The sequence below is a fragment of the Psammomys obesus genome, unplaced genomic scaffold (assembly GCF_907164565.1).
Source record: "Psammomys obesus unplaced genomic scaffold, mPsaObe1.curated_primary_1811, whole genome shotgun sequence".
Classification (NCBI taxonomy): domain Eukaryota; kingdom Metazoa; phylum Chordata; class Mammalia; order Rodentia; family Muridae; genus Psammomys; species Psammomys obesus.
Genome location: NW_026591683.1, coordinates 1 through 16,926, shown reverse-complemented (window position 1 = coordinate 16,926; position 16,926 = coordinate 1). Strand labels below are relative to the sequence as shown.

Sequence of the window (16,926 nt, the reverse complement as noted above, 5' to 3'; positions counted from 1 at the left end):
TTTCTTTCTTTCTTTCTTTCTTTCTTTCTTTCTTTCTTTCTTTCTTTTTTTTTAATTATGATCTATTTATTTATTTTATTTTCTAGAAATCATTTTTAATTTATTTTTATTAATTATAGTTTATTCACTCTGTATCCTAACTGTAGACCTCTCCCTCATTCCCTCCAAATCCTACCCTCGCTTCCTCATCTCCTCCCATGCCCCTCCCCAAGTCCACTGATAAAGGAGGTCCTCCTTCCCTCCCCTCTGACCCTAGCCTATCAGGCCTCATCAGGACTGGCCCTGGACACCCGAACATAAGAAAATTCAAGAAGATGACATTAAATCTATGCTTACAAAGATGATAATGGAGGAAACAAATACGATTCATAAATAAATACAGGAAGATAACAGCAAATAGATTATAACCATTCTTAAAGAATTACAGAAAGATACAGCCAAATGGTTTGTGGCCATTAGAGAGGAAATAATTAAATCACTGAAAGAAATAAAAGAAAAAGAGCAAAGTGCAGACAAACAGGTGAAGGAATTGAAGAAAAAGCAGGAAAATACAAACAGAGATGGAAAAGAAATGAATAAAACAGTTCAAGATCTGAAGATATAATTGGAAAAATTAAAGAAAACACAAACGGAGGAAATCATGGAGAGAGAGAACTTAGGGAAGAAAACAGGAACTACAGAAATAAGCCTACCCAACAGATTACAAGAGAGGGAATAAGGAATCTCAGGTGCTGAAGATACAATGGGAGAAATCAATGTGTCCATCAAGGAAAATATTAATCTAAAAAGTTTCTGACACAAACCATCCAAGAAATCAAGGATAATATGAAAAAACAAAACCTAAGAATAACAGAAGAAAAAGAAGATTCCCATCTTGAAGGTTGAGAAAATATTTTCAAAAAATCCACAGAAGAAAATTTCCCCAATTTAAAAGACAAGCCTATAAACATATAAGAGGCCTACAGAATACCTAATAGATTAGATCAGAAAATAAAATCCTCCAGTCACATAATAATCAAAACAGTAAGTATACAGAACAAAGAAAAAATACCAAAAGCTGCAAGAGAAAAACACCAAGTAACATATAATGGCAAACCCAACAGAATCACACCTGACTTCTCAACAGAGACTATGAAAGCCAGAAGGGCCTGAGCCCATATCATACAGACCCTAAGAGAACACAGATGTCAACCCACACAACTATACCCAGCAAAACTCTCAGTTGTCATAAATGGAGAAAACAAGATGTCCAATGACAAAAACAAATTTAAACAGTACCTACCTACAAATCCAGCCTTATAGAAGATACTAGAAGGAAAAAATACAACCCAAGTAAGCTAAATCATCCAGGGAAACACAGGAAATAAATAACCACACTAGAATAAAACTAAAGGTAGCCAAGACAAAAACACACTACTACAACCAACATCAAAATAAAAGGATATAACAGTCACTGGTCATTAATCTCTCTCAACGTCAATGGCCTCACCTCTCCAATAAAAAGACACCAACTAACAGACTTGGTGTGTAAATAAGACCCAACATCTTGCTGCATATAAGATACACACCTAAGTCACAAAGATAGACATTACCTGAGCGTGAAGGTCTGGAAGACAGTTTCCTAAGAAAATGGACCCAAGAAACAAGCAGGAGTAGCCATTCTAATATCTAACAAAATACTTTTAAACAAAATTAATCAAAAGATAGGGAAAGTTACTTCATACTCATCAAAGGAAAACCCCACCAAAAAGATATCACAATTCTGAACATCTATGCCCCAAATACAAAAGCACCCACATTTGTATCAGAAACATTAATAAAACCTAAACCACACATAGATCCCAACACATTAATGGCTGGACACTTCAAAAACCCACTCTCATCAAAGGACAGGTCAACAAAACAGAAAACAAACAAACAAACAAACAATGACACTAAGAGACATGATGAAACAAATGACCCTAACAGACATCTACAGAACTTGGCACCCAAACACAAAGAATTTTCCTTCTTCTCAGTACCTCATGGAACCTTCTCAAAAATAAACCATATAGTTGGTCACAAAGCAAGCTTCAAAATATCCAAGAAGATTGAAATACTCCCTGTATCCTATCAGACCACTATGGACTAAAGTTGGACCTCAACAACAGAAATAGCAAAAAGCCTACACACACACGGAAACAAAACAACTCTCTACTCAATAAAAGTTGGTTTATGGAAGAAATAAAGAAAGAAATTAAAGGCTACTTAGAATTTAATGAAAATGAAGGCACAACATACCCAAACTTGTGGGATACAATGAAAGCAGTGCTAAAAGGAAAGGTCATAGCATTAAGTGCCTTCATAAAGAAATTCCAAACATCTCATTCAAACAACTTAACAGCAAACCTGAAAGCACTAGGAAAAAAAAAAAAGAAGAAGCAGACACACCCAAGATGAGTAGAGGAGTAGAGGGCTGGAAATAATCAAACTCAGGTCTAAAAACAATAAATTAGAAACAAATAAAACAATTCAAAGAATCAACAAAACCAAGAGCTGTTTCTTGGAGAAAATCAACAAGATGGATAAACCCTTAGCCAAACTAACTGACGGCCGAGAGACACCATCCAAATCAGCAAAATCAGAAATGAAAAAGGTGATATAACAACAGACACTGAGGAAACCCAGACAACCATTAGGTCTTATTTCAAAAGCCTGTATGCCACAAAATTTGAGAATCTAAATAAAATGGACAGTTATCTTGATAGATTCCATTTATCAAAGCTGAATCAAGATGAAGGAAATAAATTAAATAGTTCCATAACCACTAAGGAAATAGAAGCTGTCATCAAAAGTCTCCCATCCCAATAATGCCCAGCCCCAGAAGGTTTCAGCACAGAATTCTACTGGCCCTTCAAAGAAGTGCTAATACCAAACTCGTCAAACTATTCCACAAATTAGAAACAGAAGGAATGTTACCAAACTCATTCTATGAAATCACAGTTACCTTGATAACTGAACCTCACAAAGACCCTACAAATGAAGAGAATCTCAAACCAATCTCACTTATGAGCATTGATGCAAAAATACTCAACAAAATACTCAGAAACTGAATCTAAAAAGAACACATAAAAGATATCATCCACTATGACCATGTAGGCTTCATCCCAAATATGCATGGGTGGTTCAATAAATGGAAACCCATTAATGTAATCCACCATATAAAGAAACTGAAGGAAAAAACTACATGATCATTTTTTTAGATGCTGAAAAGCATTTGATAAAATCCAATACTCGTTCATATTAAAATCCTAGGGAGATCAGGGATACAAGGCACATAGTAAAGGCAATATACAGCAAGCCTATAGCCAACATCAAAATAAAGCAGTCCTGCTGACATCAGGGACAAAGCAAGGCTGCCCACTCTCTCCATATCTCAACAACAATACTTGAAGTCCTTGCTAGAACAATAAGACAATTGAGGAAGATCAAGTGGATTCAAATCAGAAAAGAAGTTAAAGTATTACTATTTCTGGATGATATGATAGTGTAAATGAATGACTCCAAGATTCTATCAGAGAACTCCTATAGCTGAAAAACACCTTCAGCAAAGTGGCAAGCTACAAAATTAACTAAAAAAAAAAAAATCAGTAGACCTCCCATATACAAAAGACAAATGGACTGAGAAAAAAATTAGGAAAAAATCACCCTTCACAATAGCCACAAAAAACATAAAGTATCTTGGTATAACTCTAACCAAGCAAGTAAAAGACTTGTATGAAAAAACTTCAAGTCTCTGAAGAAAGGAATTGAAGAAGATATTAGAAGTTGAAAAGATCTCCTGTGCTCATGGCTCAGCAGGATTAACATAGTAAAAATTGCCGTCTTACCAAAAGCAATCTACAGATTCAATGCAATTCTAATCAAATTATCATCACAATTCTCTGATGGGCAGAGTGAATGGAATTTTATGTAAAAAGTGGGAAATAGTAAGAGCTGGAAGGGACGGGAACTCCACAAGGAGAGCAACAGAACAAGATAATTTGAACACAGGGAACTTCCCAGAGACTCATACTCCAACCAAGGACTATTCGTGGAGATGACCTGGAACCCCTGCACAGGTGTAGCCCATGGCAGTTCAGTGTCCAAGTGGGTTACATAGCAATGGGAAGAGGGACTGCCTCTGACATAATCTGATTGGCCTGCTCTTTGATCACCTCCCCCTGAGGGAGGAGCAGCCTTACCAGGCCATGGTAGAGGACAATGCAGCCACTTTTGATGAGAACTGATAGACTAAGATCAGAAAGGAGAGGAGAACCTCCCCTATCAGTGGACTTGGGGAGTAGCATGCATGCAGAAAGGGGAGGGAGGGGGGATCGGCAGGGGAGGAGGGAGGGGCTTATGGGGGGATACAAAATGAATAAAGTGTAATTAATTAAAAATTAAAAAAAAAGAAAAAAAACAGACACACTAAAGCTGATGGAAGAAAAAGTGGTGAAGATCCTGGGACTCATTAGCACAGGAAACAAATTCCTCAGTAGAAAACCAAGGGCTGACCTCTAAGATCAACAATTAATAAATGGGACCTCCTAAAATTGAAAAGCTTCTGTAAAGCAATGGATACTGTCAACAGAACAAAATGACAGGCTACAGACTGGGAAAAGATCTTCACAACCGTGCATCTGATAAAGGGTTAATATCCAGAATATTTAAAGATCTCAAAAAGTTAGACACCAACAAAACAATCCAATTAAAAATGGGATACAGAAATAACAGAAAATTATCAACAAAGGAATATCAAATGGCAGAGAAACACTTAAAGAAATGTTCAACATCTTTAAGTCATCAGAGAAATGCAAATCAAAACAACTCTGAGATTCCATCATACACTGATCAGAATGGCTAAGATCAAAACTCAAGTGACAACACGTACTGAAGAGGATGTTGAGAAAGGGATTACAAACTTGTACAACCACTTTGGAAATCGATCTGGCACTTTCTCAAAACATCGGGAATACTGCTACCTCAAGATCCAGCTATAGCACTCCTGGGTATATACCCAAAAGATGCCCCACCATTCAACAAGGACATTTGCTCAACTATTTTCATAGCAGCTTTATTTGTAGTAGACAGAATCTGGAAACAACCTAGATGACCCTCAAAAAAAGGAATAGATGCAGAAATTATGGCACATTTACAGAATGGAATACTACTCAGCTATTAAAAACAAGGAAAACATGAAATTTGCAGGCAAATTGACAGAACTAGAAAATATCATCCTGAGTGAGGTAACCCAGAAGCAGAAATACAGGCATGGTATAAACTCACTTATAAGCATATATTAGCCATATAATATAAGATAGTCATACTAAAATCTACAGACCTAAAGAAGCTAAACACTAAGGAGGACCCTAGAGAGGATCCTTAAATCTTATTCAGAACGGCAAACAAGATAGACACCAGAAGTGGTGGAAGAGAGGAAACAGGATAAGAGCCTACTATAGAAGGTCCTTTGAAGGGCTCTACCCAACAAGGGATTAGAAGCAGATGCTGAGTCTCACAGCTAAACTTTGGGCAGAGCGCAGGGAGTTTTATGGAAGAAGAGGGGGGATGGGGATAGAAGGACTTGGAGGGGACAGGAGCCCCACAAGGAGAACAACAAACCTAAAGGATGTGAACCAGTTGAGTCTTGCAGAAACAGATGCACCAACAGAGGACCATGCAAGAAGAAGACCTAGACATCCTGCTCAGAAATAACCTTAAGGCAGCTTAGTCTCTACGTGGGTTCCTGAGTTAGGGGAGCAGAGGCCACCTCTGTTATGAACTTGATTGCCTGCTCCTTGATCACTTTCCCCTGGTGATGTGGTCTTGCCAGGCCACAGAGGAAGTGGGGGCTTAATAAGCTATGGGTAGATGGCAGAAGAGAATTCCCCCTTTCAGTGGACTAGAGGAAGGGGATGGGGGAGGAGGAAGACGAAAGGAGGGTGGGACTGGGAGGAGTTGAGGAGGGGGCTTCAATGGGTGATATATAATGAATAAATTGTGAAAAAAATTAAAAAAAAACAATGGGTTAGAATCATGAGATTATGTTCAAGCATCTCTAGATAATATAAAATGTGCACCTACTATTTAATTCCTTCTTAGCCATCATATCCAATATATCTAACCTTTATCTCCCTTTCCTATAAACACTCCTGCTGAGGTCTTTTCAGATGACTAATTTGTTATCCAACAACTTAGACGTATTTTAAGGCATTAACTATTTCCCATGTTAGAACTTTCCCCTTGTCAATTTACTCCCATTGACACTTTTCTTGGAATCAGTTTGTGTGAAGACTTGGCAATGAATTAAAGAGGTTACTATAATTCCATGTTGTTCTTTAAAGTATTCAAGGCTACATTTGTTGAAATCAATTCAAATTTATGAACTCTGACTTAGTTAGAAAAAAAAAAAACACTTGATTTCCTTCTTACTATTTTATCATGCTCAATATTGTTCAGGCTAAATTCTACTCACCTTAAAGTTAAAACTTACCATTAGGGCTGTCTCTATCATCTTTACATGTCTTCACATACTCTCCCTCAGATGGTATCAATGTCCAGAGGTAAAACTTGTACAGCCTCAATGTACTTGTGAGAGAAAATTCTTGCTGAAAGTCCATCCCTGGTTTCTCTATGCCTTCTATCGAAATGTCCATAACTATGTGTGTCAATGTGGATCCTACAGTGGTGTCTACACTAGATTGTTTCAGGAACACCTGACATCTGGGGATTCTTCCTGAGATTCATACCTAATGACCATAAAACATTATTCTGTTAACACTTAGCTCTTTTTCTTCCTTTTGACACTTTCAGACCTCTTCTTAGTAATCTTTCCTTTCTTATTGTTTTATACTTTATCAGGGCATGTGGGAACTTAACACTTTCATTATAGATCTTCAGCAACCCCTAAGTAACCCCAACCTTCTTTGTTTTATTATGTCACTATAGCCATTTCTACTCTACTACAAGCTCTCTGTGTTGATGTGGAATGCCATATGAATTTCCTCTCCACAATTCATAAACAGGAAAGACACGCAGCCTTCGTAGTGGTATGGAGCATGGAGTTGCCACCATTATTTTATAGACTCATTTATTTTTGTATTATTGTTTCAGAGTGATAAGAGTCTACCATGGATGAGATATATGGCAACAGATGTGAGGCATGACATCAAGATCAGAAATCTGAGAACTCACATCTTCATATAAGATATGATATGAAGCACATTCTCAGAGAATTAACAGAAACTGGGGTGATAACATGATCACTCAAATTCTGTCTCCAGCAATGTACTTTCTCCAACAAATCTCCATTTCTCAAAGGTTTCACAGAAAGAGTCATCACCTTAAGCACAGACATATTCTCCAAACATTTTAAGCTCTTCTGAGCATCAAAATAGCATTTGGTTTCCTGAATGTCAGTGCCTTCTCCTATGTTATCAGCTCCCATCCTCTCTACACAATGACTGATTGGCAGGGAAGCAGTATGTTCATACTACTATATTTTGTTCTTGGCATGTAAAGAGAATCTTCAACTATATCAAAGCCTGACTTTTGAAACATTAACTCACTGTAAATTCTGAAGTGAGCAATGAAGTCTTATATCATAAAAGTCTTCCACTGAAACAACTGATTTATTAAATATAAGACATTCAAATAGAAATTATCAGTAGCAGTTGGCAAAAAAAAAATGTTGAATGCAGCAAAAGCATTACAAGGGATATTTTTCTTTCACTCAAAAGTAAACAAAAAAGTATTTTAGGATAAGGCAACATGGCAGTGTTGCTGCTGGTGCTGGACTTCATGGTCTTGAGCAGTCAAGGCACCTGGGTGACTACAGGCAACATCATAAACTCTGTCCAGGACATCAGCTCCAAGATATACCTTACCTGCTCTTTGAACAGCAGTGGCATTGACATTGTTGGACACCGCTTGATGAGAGGTGGCAAGGTACATGCCGCCCAACACGCAGATACACGGTGGACACAGATGACCACTCTGGTTACTATTCCTGTATCTTTCTTCCCAAGCCTATGGCAGAGGCGACATCAAAGTGGAAGTGTTACCCAGGAACAAGGCCAGAAAGAAGTAAGAGCATGAAAATGAGGGAGAGAAGGTGAAACTGTCTGCAATTCAGACTCATTTAACCCACCTATCACTGAATGGGCCTGGTTCAAGAACTCTGACTCTGGGGACTAGCCCTTCTCTAATGGCTCTAAGAGCAAGTATACCATGAATTCCATACCTGAGAAATCAGATCTGACCATCACCAACCTTGACATGAAAGCTGACCCTGGCACCTACCTGTGTAACGCCACCAACTCCCAGGTCAGTATCCAGAAGATCATCACACTGCATGTGCACAGGCACATGGATGCCCTCTGACCCTTCCTGGGCATTGTGGCTGAGGTCACCATCATCTTTTTCTATTGGAGGCAATGGAAACCAGACCAGACCCCGGACAACCATGACCCTAGTACCTCCCCACTGAAGGGCAGTGGTCATCACATGAATGACAAAGACAAGACTGTACACCAGAGGAATGTCATCTGGGGTGTTGGGCAGGCTGGGAGGGTGGGGGCAGGCCTCCTGAGCTCAGCCCAGCATCTACCTCTATTCCTGTGTCCCATCCTGTCCAGACCTGAGCCTACCCACCTTACCTCCTATCCCAACCTCACCTTGCAGAAAGCCCACCTAAAAGAAGCATTCTGCCTGTAGCACCCCTGTTCATAGTTTAAACTAAATGAGGTTTCTATGAAGAGAATCCATTCCTTAGGGGTTCCCGTTTTCAATTTTTCCTTCCCCCTTTAAGGGTGTCAATACAGCTCTGTGAAGTGCGAGAGTGGGGCCTTGTCCTTAGTCATGAGGGAGAGGCCAGGGGCAAGCTCTGACTTCTTGGTGGGTAGGGCCACCACCTGCTCCCCTTTATGGAACTGCCTATCCCTACTGTGGGAAACATGGCTGGGCCTGATGAGACCCACAAATAAAGACCTACCCCTCCAAAAAAAGTGTTTTAAAGCACCTATCTCATGTGTAAGAGACCTTTCTGGGTGTGGCAGGAGGATCATGAGATTGAAATCAATCTGAGACACATAATGAGACTCTTAGAACCCTGACAATGCAGCCACTTCTGATGAGAACTGATAGACTAAGATCAGAAAGGAGAGGAGGACCTCCCCTATCAGTGGACTTGGAGAGGGGCATGCATGCAGAAAAGGGGGGGAGGGTGGGACCGGGAGGGGAGGAGGGAGGGGCTTATGGGGGGATACAAAATGAATAAAGTGTAATTAATAAAAGTTAAATAAAAAATTTTAAAAAATGCAGAAAAAAAAATGAATTATGTACCCCAGTTGAGCAGCTGCTATCATGAAAGTGCTGTAAAATAAAACTATTTCCACAATATAGAAACTCATTTTTAGATATATTAAATACAGTTGCACACCAGCATGGCCCATCTTCATTTAGTCTGAAGATAAAGTATTATGTCTACCTGTTTTTGTCTGGATAGCTAGGGGTTAACCTGAAAATCCTATTATTTTTCAAAATTTATGACTCAAACTCCTATGAGTCTAATTTCCTGTCTTGGTGATTACAGTATAGTAAGTTATATTAGTGAACAAAATTCAATATTTGAAGATTACAGATATTGCCAGGTCTTGAAGCCATCTTTCCAACCATCAATGGCACCAGTTCAGACTAGTTATGTAGTTGTAAAAGGCTTAAATGATTGTGCTTAATTCATATGAGCACACAGCACACTAGAATTGACATAAAATAAAACAATAGAAGATGGGTTTTTTTTTTTATATGCCTCTTTCTGAAAAACCACCATTTCTTGAAAGGTTTGGCTAATTAAGAGTCCTTTTTAAGAAAGAATGTTACATTAGTCTTGTGGATATTGTTTTAAGTTTGTACTAACGAGATTTTGAGGTTTACCATACAAAACTTTACTTCAAATAATGTACCAACCCTCTTGGCCACACCAGTAATCCTTACTGAATATTCTTTAAGACTATTCACCATTACCAGTTTGCTTTATTGAGTCTTGAATGCAATGGGTTTTTATCTTTTTAAATATAGCCTTAAATAAACTGTATACAAGATTTATAGAGCCCCACATAAAGTATTACACCAGTGTTAACATTCTTAATTTCCCCTGATTTTACCCCCCCCTACCCTGCATTTTTCAAAATCAGCATTTTTTTTTCTAATTTGAGAGAAGCTGTCATTAGGTAAAGGGATTTTTAGACAGGCCATTGGAAGTGTTTTGTCCGTCCTCTCAAAGAGAATAATTACATATTCTATTTAATTAAAAGCTTTATGTTTTAATAGGATCTCAAGCTACAGCCAGACAAAATCATAAAAGGTAGAGTCACTTACATGTTCATGTGAGATATATACTATCTCTTTTATTTTAATTGCTAAACAAAATTTGCAGACTTGAAAAAGAATAACTTGACAGCCCTAGAGCCAACGGTGATTGTTTATTATCCATTATAGCCATAACTAGTTGAAAAACACTTTGAGACTTAAAGGAAGAGCAACTGTAGGGTTTCTGAGGAATACAAGGGCAGGGGAAAGTTACCTAGCAATTAAGACAAAAACTTGTATTAAAAAAAAGAACAAATTACCCCTCTTTTACTTACCATTAGCTCCCATAAAGATGTTGTAGTTGACCTTATACCAATAAAAGCCATTGTATTAGGGTACAGGTATTCATTTCTGAACTCAAACTTAAGTCCCTCCTCTCAGGAATTCCTGGCAGAGGGTGTGTGGAGTCAAATTATTGATTTCTGTGCACCAATACCAGGTATTCTTAAACATAAATGAAGAAAAGCTCAAGAATATGACATAAATTGTCTCAACAGTACCTGAGATGTTTTTAGTAGTAGCAGCAGAAGCAGGGAAATATGAGTGGGGGTATGCTGAATGACAGCCAGAAGAAGCCAAGAAGCACAGGACATATCTGCTAATCACATTCAAATCTATACCTCACCAGGAAGCACTATCACAGATTCCCAAAGTAAGGCTCAATTTGGGGGTCAGTTTTTCCAAAAGCTTTCTGTAAAAAGATTTTTTTTAGTGGAAATATAAGCTTCATAGAGCAATAAGGGGAAAATACAAACCTCTTCTCCGTCTTGTACTCACTTTTCCTGCTGTGTTTTAAGCAAAAGAAAAACACATTAGAAATTACTCTGGTGCCAGATTCTACCCTCCTCAGCTCCTGCTCCCATCTAATCAGGTCACAGTTGACTGACAGTCAGGAAATAAGCCCTTCTTTGAAGGTGCAGCCAGAGTTGGTTTACAGCAAATGACTAATATGATCTAATCTTTCAGCAATAACGACAATTTTCAGTTCTGGATGATTCATATATGTATATCTAACTTTCTGATTCTGTCCTGAGCCTGTTCATTGAATTATCCTTCAAGATTCAATCTTCTCAAATATTATAACCTTTTTCATTATCAAACTTCATTGTGATACAATGTTTCACAATGTGTACAATTCAACAATATCCACCTGATAGATTTTCAACCTAAGGAAAATATCTAAGGGCAAAGACTTATTGGTGGAAGTAGAAAGCCACTTAATCAATTAATACACTCTCACTGAACTAGTATTAGGTATCTTTGCCTCTAGGTTAAGTATAGTATCCTCATCCATCAATATGATTGCCTCTAGGTTAAGTAGGTATCCTCATTTATCAATATTTAAGATGTAAGTAATTTCTACATGGTGAAAAATCTGTGTGTGTGCTTGCATGCATGCACACCAGCATGCTCATGCACACGCAAACAAACAGAAAACACATGCACACACACGTCACACACATTCTCATTGATCTCCAAAATTACTTTATAAGGGGAAAAATCTTGAATTCCATAATTAGAAATAAAAGCATAGCAACGTGTTCCCGTTTAAAGGAAAGGTTAATTTAAATCCATACCGAGTCCTAACTGATTACATTACAACTATTACTCAGGGAAGATTTTAATAGCAAAGACTAGATTGTGATAAAAATCTTAATGTAGAGGGAGTAGGGTTGGTGACAGTGAGGGGAGGAATGAGACCACAAAGTGGAAAAAAAAAAAGAGACAGTAAGAAGCAAAGCCCACCAAAGACGAACTCCACCAATGACGTGATCTTACCAAAAGCAATTCAGCCTCCAACACTACTGCCAGCTGGGCTCTGCAAGAATGTTACATTTTCTTTGGAATCTAGCAATTAAATATATAACCAAAGGTTTCTTATTAAAATAAAAGTACTGTTCCAAGTATAAAGCATAATTGTTTACATTAAAATTGCCAGGGTATTAACATATGAATTAGGTATTCTTGAAAGATTTTCAAACTCATTGGTACATACGGTTTATTTTCTCTGGCTAATTCAAAGTACCTTTTCTATATTAAGAACTCTGTTTTACAATTCACTAACAGACCATGTCTCTTAGGATCCTTATTTACAGTGTGATGAATGCAGTTCTGAAATTTGCCAACATACAATTCAGGTTCCATCTACATTTATTTTTTTCTTAATCTTCAGCAGGCCAGGTGAGACTTATGCTTACATGGTGTGCAGACTGCTGAAGAGAGTGAAGCGAGTAATAGAATGTATCCTTCCCCTGAAGGCACAAATGAATAGTCAGAAAGATGGAGACTGCCTTTTACATCGTAGAGTGCCTTTTCTGAATCTCATCTCTCTGCCAAAGAGAACTGTCCTCTCATGGATGCATTTCCTCTGAATTGTCAACCTTTGGACTGTAGCATTTGACCATTTTGATAGAAGTTTTATGCTCCTTTTGTTCCATCACTGTGTCTTTTAAAAGTTTACTATAGTTGACAAAGAGAACACTCACTTACACCTGACAAGATGAAGGATTGTTATGAGCTCCACAGGAAACAGATACTTCATATTTAGAGAAGCAAAAATTAGAGGAGGAGTTTGTGCCTATCTGTCATTCCTATGACAAACAGTAATCTCTCTCCTGCTGCTAGATTTCAGGGTAACAAGGTCTGTGTGTGCTGCTAAGGAATTCATTATCATACATTTATGCTATAAAAATGCAATTGAGCTACCCTTCATGTGCACTATATTTACAATAATTATCCCAATAAAATCTTATTCATATAACTGACTAAGAACTCCAAGAGAGAAAATATTTTTTCCATTATTGGATTATATCTCAGAAGTGAGGACAATAACAGTACATAAACTAAGTACACAGAACACAGCCTTCTCATGGGTTGTTGTAGTTATCATTTTACTTCAGCATGCCCACCCACTAGTCAAAGATCTTTCAAAGTAATGTAGCACCTGATAAATCAGGTCACAGTCCAGGCATTTCAACTTAATTTTTGTGCTGCTTACTATGTAAAGCATACTTCACTACTTTTTAAAGATTAAGCAGAAAAGGAGAAATAAGCAACACAGTAGACTACATGTGGCTCTAACCAACATCGCAATAGGAAACATTCCACCTGAACATGAGGACACCCAGAATTTCTGTCCACTGACATTGGAAATATTACAAGTACAGTTAAAACAATTTGAATGTATAAAAAATAAGATAAATGTAAGATGGAATTATTCTTTCTGACTCCAAGGAAAATGATGCTGATTAAGAGAAAAAAAAATGCCTAATTTTCTGCCACAAAGTCTATGCATAAGACTATGGAACTGATTATGGGGCTTTGGCAAGTTATCAGTTTGGTCTTTCCCTTAGTTTTTCTTTCCTTCTAGGTTCATTCTCTGTGAATATCTCCTATTCATTCCCCCAAAGAAAAATCTATGTTTTCTTGTATCTAGTGATGCTGTTGAGAATTTGGAGATAAACATAATTCTTGTCAGCCTGGAGATAGACTGATTGTTCTTCCAAATTGCTTTTAGTATTTTTTAATTAAATTTTTATTTTTATATTAATTACAGTTTATTCGCTTTGCATCCCAGCTGTAGCCCCTTCCCTCATTCCTTCCAAATCCCACCCTCCCTCCCTCTTCTCCCCCCATGTCCCTCTCCAAGTCCACTGATAATTGAGGTCTTCCTCCCCTTCCATCTGACCCTAGCTTATCAGGTCTCACCAAAACTGGCTGCATTGTCCTCCTCTGTGGCCTGGCAAAGCTGTTTCCCCCTCAGGGGGAGGCTGTCAAAGAGCTAGCCACTGAGTTCATGCCAGAGACAGTCCCTGTTCCCCTTATTAGGGAACCCACTTGGATACTGAGCTGCCATGGGTTACATCTGAGCAGGGGTTCTAAGTTATATCCATGAATGGTCCTTGGTTGGAGTATCAGTCTCAGTAAAGACCCCTGTGCCCAGATATTTTGGTTCTGTTGCCCTCCTTGTGGAGCTCCTGTCCTCTCCAAGTCTTACTATCTCACCCTTCTTTCCTAAGATTCCCTGCACTCTTCCCAAAATTTGGTTCTGAGTCTCAGCATCTGCTTTGATACACTACTGGGTAGAGTCTTTCAGAGGCCTTCTGTGGTAGGCTCCTGTCCTGAGTGAGGTATCCCAGAAACAGAAAGACACACACAATATCACTTATAAGTGGATGCTAGACATATAATATAGGATAAACCTACAAAAATCCAAAGAAGCTAAGCAAGCATGAGGACCCTGGGTAAGAAGATCAATCCTCACTCAGAAAGATAAATAGGATGGACATTGTTAGAAGGAGAAAACAGGAAACAGTGTTTTCTTTCTAATGTTCATTCTCATACATGGTTTGATCCTATTTAAAAGTCCATGACTATTTTCAACCTGATGTCTTTTATTATTTTTCAGTTTCAGAAAGTTTATCTCTACTATTCATTAAAACAATAATTTCCATATGCTTGGAAAACTGTCTTCCAGCTCTTTACTCTCAGGTAATGTCTATCTTTGTGATTTAGGTGTGTTTCTTGTATTACCAGGCCACAGAAGAAGACAATGCAGCCACTCCTGATGAGACCTAATTGACTAGGATCAGAAGGAAGGAAAAGAAGGACTCCCCTATCAGTGGACTTGGGGAGGAGCATGAATGCAGAGGGTGGAGGAAGGGAGGGACTGGGATGGGAGGAGGGTGGGAACCACAGGGGGGATACAAAGTGAATAAAGTGCAATTAATAAAGAATTAAAAAAAATTCATTGTTTCCTATAAAGAAATTTCCAATACAAATTTCTTGAGCTATAAAAAAAAAACAATAATTTCTTCTTATTTTTATTTTCCCATTTTCAGATTTCTTTTATTTGATAATGTGATATTTAATTTTGTTTTTCTTTCATAATTTCTCGCTCTTCTACCTTTTCTGGTGCATTTTTGTAAAGTCTCTCAATTTTTTCCTTAATGTATTTGTTAGCTGCATTCATCCTCCTACTGATTTCATCAATTGTACTCTTCATTTAAACTACTATATTTTTGTGTCTAAAGTTTCCGCTTCTAACCACAATGTAATAACTAACATTTGACTTACCCTCTTACTATAAATAACTTCAAAACTGGACAAAGTATAAGAAAGAATTATTTTCAGACTGTAGAAAACAAGGATATAACTGTGAACTTGAAGTAAAGAAAACAAATAAAGATGCTTATTCTGATATCCCAGCTTGGTTCCTAGGGGCACCTTCTGGAACACAGGCTAGAAACTCAAGTACAGTACAGTGATCTTGATGATTTATGTCACATAGATTAGAAATCAGTACAAGTTGTGATCTGAAGGGCAAGGTAAAAGAAAGAAAAGAGCTATAAAAAGACAGAACTACAGAAACTGATATAGAAGTTCAAGAACCTTTGTAAATGCTGATCTATATTGACATACAGATGAAGGCAGGCAAAAAGCAACTGTGGAGCTATAATCTGAATAATTCCTGGAACCCAGTCAAGGAAAGGAAATGTTTAACTTCAAATCAGTCAGAGTAGAGACATTTTGAACACTTAGGCATATTAGTTAGCTTTTCATTGCAATAGCAAAACAGATGACACAGGCTACTTATGAAGAGGAAAAAATCTTATTTTCTCACACAGTTTTGGGGATTTACTGCTAAGCAGACCTGCTATTCAGCTTCTACTAATGGTAGATAGTGTCACATTATGGTGGGATTGGTGTAAGTGGCCTTGTCTTGAAGCAAGAAGCAAAGAAAAAGTGTTTTATACCTTGTCTTGGTCAGTGCTCTATTACTGTGAACAAAAAATGACCAAGGTAACTGTCATAAAAAGAAAACATTTAATAAGGGCTTGCTTACAGTTTCTGACATTTAGTACATTGTCATCACGGTGTGGAGCACATTAGCACACAGACAGATATGGTAGCTGAGAGTTCTATATCCAGATCCAAAGGCAGCAGGAAAAGCAAGATTCTGGGCTGGTTTAAGCTTTTGAACCAAACGCTCACTTCCTGTGACATTCTTTCTCCAGCAGGGTCACAAGTATTTCAACAAAGCCACACCTCTTAATTTTTTCAAACAGTGCCACTTCCTGACCATTCAAATATATGAGCCTATGCAGGCATTCTTATTCTAACTACCACTTCCCTCAATTCAAGAATTTCTTACAAGGTTCACTTAATAAAAATTTCAGAAACTCACAATATTGTCAAACACAGAACCTCTCAAATCAAATCCAAATAACAGTACTAGAAATTTGAGAAGAGCTCCAAGAGTGGTTACACCTTAACAGTGAACTAATCTTGTGTTAGTTTGTGACAAAGCAAAATTAATTCTTTAAATTAAGATAACAAAATCCAAAATTCAACAAGACATTCGCAGTATCCAGTATACAGCTAAAATGTACCTAGACAAGCAAAATAGGAGACTATGCCCACGAAGAGAAATGACAAATGACAGAAAAAGATACAAACTGACAAACTGATAAAATAAAAAGAGAGAACTAAAAAAAAAAAAAAATAGAACCAGCAGACAAAAGAGAACAGCAGGTA

At 37.7% G+C, this 16,926-nt stretch overlaps 1 pseudogene; it reads left to right on the top strand.

Moving 5' to 3' along the window:
• Window positions 1-7,791: 7,791 nt before the first annotated feature.
• Window positions 7,792-8,736, top strand: LOC129680192 (basigin-like; annotated as a pseudogene).
• The last annotated feature ends 8,190 nt before the right edge of the window (window positions 8,737-16,926 follow it).